This window comes from Mauremys mutica, chromosome 16 (assembly GCF_020497125.1).
Source record: "Mauremys mutica isolate MM-2020 ecotype Southern chromosome 16, ASM2049712v1, whole genome shotgun sequence".
In the NCBI taxonomy this organism is placed as follows: Eukaryota; Metazoa; Chordata; order Testudines; family Geoemydidae; genus Mauremys; species Mauremys mutica.
In genome coordinates, this window is record NC_059087.1 from 28,559,597 (window position 1) to 28,563,953 (window position 4,357).

A 4,357-nucleotide genomic window follows, 5' to 3' on the forward strand; every position below is an offset into this window, starting at 1 on the left:
ACATTTTTTCTTAAATGTCTGTTTAATCAAAAAGCCATTTTCCAAAATTGATAGGAAATTGTTAACCAGTGCTAATAATTCCTGATATGGTTTGTTCAAGGAAGCCATTGTTGTGCAGTCCACAGTGATATTCTGTAATTGTACATCGGATGGGTGTTGTCCACCAAGCAATCGCTCTGGTTAGATACGAAAGGTTGTGACATCAGAGAGAAATCAGCCAATCATACCTCTGTGTCCAGCTGCCCCTTCTCCCCAGTGGCTTCTGACATAAGAGGTAAACCAGCCAATCATCATCTTTCTCTTCATTCCCAGTTCTATGACATCAGAGAAAAGTCATATACAAGAACAAGGGGATAGTCAATGAAACTGAAAATTGGCAAATTCAGAACTGACTAATGGAAAAATGTTTTTCACATAAAGCCCAAATAGCCTCTGAAACTCATTGCCACAAGAAGCCAAGAGCATAGCAGAATTTAATATGTGATTGGAGATATCTATGGATAACAAGAATATTCAGAGTTATAATAGTAAGTATTTAAAAATAAACAGGAGTTTGGAAGGCATGTAAGCCCTCATGTTTCACGGCCTAAGCTACCCACCAGCCCTGGAAACAGTCCAGATCCTGTCAGGGTGAAAAGGGTTCAAGCAAGTCTGCAGCACTGCTGCAAGCCCGGTGCCTTGAGAGACATCTCCCAACTGTACCATGCCCCACCAAGGGGATCTCATCTCTCTGGCAAACTCACCTCCAGCCTCCTCAGTACCGGCACCAAGGCACCTGGCGACAAGATTGAGGATCAGCGGTTTCACTGCTCCCTAGTTAGCTGTTTGGAAATAGCAATGTTGATGTTCCCTCAGCAATTGCTATTAAAGAACACTGCTGCCTTTCCCCCAAGGGAGCACATATGTTACTGAATCCTTCGAGCGGCAGTAAGTTACCTGCAAATACTCAACATAATTCCATGTGCCTATTGACATGACTATTTAATTAAAGAACATGTAGCCACAGCCCGTGCAAATCTCATCATCAGTTAGGCCTTGTGCCCAGGGGGATATATAACACGCCGTTAAAGGAGCAGAACCGTGGAACATTTTCCCTACACAAACAGCAAGCTAAAATTTTCTGTCTGGGTGATTTTTAGTTTAGTTTAAGGGAAAACAAATATAGAACATAAGCCTCTTTGCAGGAGCTGCGTGTGTCTGCATGCATATGTGTGTGGCCTTTGCAAAATGGCAGCTGCCTCCTGCCTTCAGCAGACTCCAGGAAATTTAACAGTGCAACATATAGAAAAAGAACTCTACCATTTACACAGTGGCCTAGAACTCATGCCATGTGGAGTGGCAGATGTAAGCCAAATTACCCAACCTGCCCTCTTCTCTGTGGCTACTTCCCAACATGAGCCTCTGAAACAGAGTTACATGAAAACCTGGTGGCAAGGTGCCATCCTGTGTTTTCCCTCTGATCTGAGAACTACCCCCATTGTAGCAATGTGCAGAAAGGAGCACAGACTGCAGGAGGGTAGAGTTTGGAGGATCGCCAGGAAGTCAGTCTGTGTGCATGTGGCTGGAATGCTAGCTGTAGTTGCAGCACCTCTGTGAGTAGTTCTCTCACTAAAAAAACAGTTTAGTTTTAGAAACATGGAGTCCTCTCCTGCTATTACCCAACTTGCAGTATATGAAATATGGTGGCAGCCATCAGTCTGGTGAGACTCACCACGAGAGTGGTGTGATTAACAGGCAAACAAAGCAGCAGCTAGACACAGAGCAAACAGCAGCATGGAGGGACTCAGAGCACTGGGACACAAATCCTTGCACAAGCGTAGAAGCGAGAACTGAATCTGTACACAGAGCTTGCTGCAGGGAGGAGAAAGTGAAGGTAAAGCTTTTTTACTCTCTAGTTTTGGGGAAAGGGACAAAAAATGAGTGAGACACTTGCCAGGAGTAATGCCTGTAACAGCTGATAAAGATGTTAGATGAGTGATATGACCCAAACACAACAAGATTTTAGAGAGCTCCTGTTTGTTTTACCAAAAAGCCAGAAGCAGAAGAGGGACTGGACAGGTATGTCACAGCATCCACATGTAACTTTGGGATATTTGTGGGACGTGTGGTTCCAGTTTACAGGAGAGATTGTTGAGAGAAACAGATCTAACCTAAAAAAACCAGGAGTGGCACTTGTGGCACCTTAGAGACTAACAAATTTATTTGAGCATAAGCTTTCGTGGGCTACAGCTCACTTCATCGGATGCATGCAGTGGAAAATACAGTAGGAAGATATATATACACAGAGAACATGAAACAATTCTCTAAGGAGAATGATCAGGTAAGGTGAGCTATTACCAGCAGGAGAGAAAAAAAAACTTTGTCGTGATAATCAAAATGGCCCATTTGCAGCAGTTGACAAGAAGGTGTGAGGAACAGTGTGTGGAGGGGGGAGGGGAAATAAACACGGGGAAATAGTTTCACTTTGTGTAATGACCCATCCACTCCCAGTCTTCATTCAAGTCTAATTTAATGGTGTCCAATTTGCAAATTAATTCCAATTCAGCAGTCTCTCGTTGGAGTCTGTTTTTGAAGTTTTTTTGTTGTAATATTGCGACTTTTAGGTCTGTAATCGAGTGACCAGGGAGACTGAAGTGTTCTCCAACTGGTTTTTGAATGTTATAATTCTTGACGTCTGATTTGTGTCCATTTATTCTTTTGCATAGAGACTGTCTGGTTTGGCCAATGTACATGACAGAGGGGCATTGCTGGCACATGATGGCATATATCACATTAGTAGATGTGCTGGTGAACGAGCCTCTGATAGTGTGGCTGTGATTTGGTCCTATGATGGTGCCCCCTGAATAGATATGTGGACAGAGTTGGCAACGGGCTTTGTTGCAAGGATAGGTTCCTGGGTTAGTGTTTTTTTTGTGTGGTGTGTGGTTGCTGGTGAGTATTTGCTTCAGGTTTGGGGGCTGTGTGTAAGTCTCTAAGGTGCCACAAGTACTCCTGTTCTTTTTGCTGGTACAGACTAACACGGCTGCTACTCTGAGACAAATCTAACCTAGTGAGAGCCTCCGAATAGCAAGGGCAGCTGAACTTTCCAGATAAAAGATCAAAACAACGTCAGCTCCTACTGCAGAATAAAGTACCCGGTGTCAAGCTAAAGGAACTCGGGAAGCGGGCTAGAGACAGACCAACCAACAATGCAGGCATCAGCATCCAGAGTCTAAGGTGGAAGGTGTGTGGGAAACACAACCACTTTATATCCCCATGCTGCAGCTACCCCTGGAAGAACACAGCAGCTGGGCATGCAGTGATTGAGGACATAAGAGATTCCCAGGAGGCTACCTGCAGTGGGACTTTAAAAGATGCAAAGACTCTCAATGTTCATGCACTGCAAAAAGAAGACTGCCAGCCATTCAATGGCTGCATTTGCATCTATGCCATTAGGGCAAATGACCAATTCAATTCCAGTTGGATTGTGGAGCCAATTGCAATGGAATTCCAGTAACATTGTTAGGAAGCAATATTAGACAGATGCATGGCCAGGTGCTGGAGACATACCATAAGGAAAGGCCCAACCCAAAGGATGTGAAGGGAGTCCCATGATTTATATGGGAGGCCAACTATCTTGCTGGATTCTGCACACACCTGTCAGAAGCCTGTGAAAACTGGAGACAGTTAACACACACTGGTGCAGTGGGGGATGGCCAGAGATCCATCACACGCATTTGAAAGAGTAAAGGCAATGATAAAAGAGGCCCATAAAGCACTGCAGCCCTGAAGAGTGAGCAGCTGGAGCTGCAGGGTGATGCCTCAGAAGGAGGCCTAAGAGCAGCACCCATGCAAAGCCAGCAGCCCGCAGTGTTTGCTAGCGGAGCCTTGGCAGACACAGAACGGGGACATGCTCAGACAGGCGAGGAGCTCCTGGTGTGCCCTGTGGAATGGCAGCTTCCATCAGTTCCCCCTTTGGCCACCAGGAGGCCGCACAGTCTGAGCACGAGTAGTCAAACCCGTTTTCTGTCGGCAAATGTCATATTGACTCAACTGAATTTGTTCATGAGGCAGCATTGGTAGATTTTTCATTTCAGGGAAATGCTGTTTAGGAAAACTTCTGAAATGGTGTTTCTACATGCAATTTTCATTTCCCATATGTATGTATTTTATTTTAATGTTGATATTACTTTTGCTATTTTGATATTATTTCATGACATGCCAGTAGCAGTAGTGCATGTCACAACACATGACTTGGCAGGCCACATTCTGATGAATATAACAGTTGAAATGGTCTGTTCATTTATTTTGTTGGTTCATTTTTTAATTATTTTGTTGTGTTTTTAAAGTCATTAAGTTCAGCTGCTACTTGGCACTT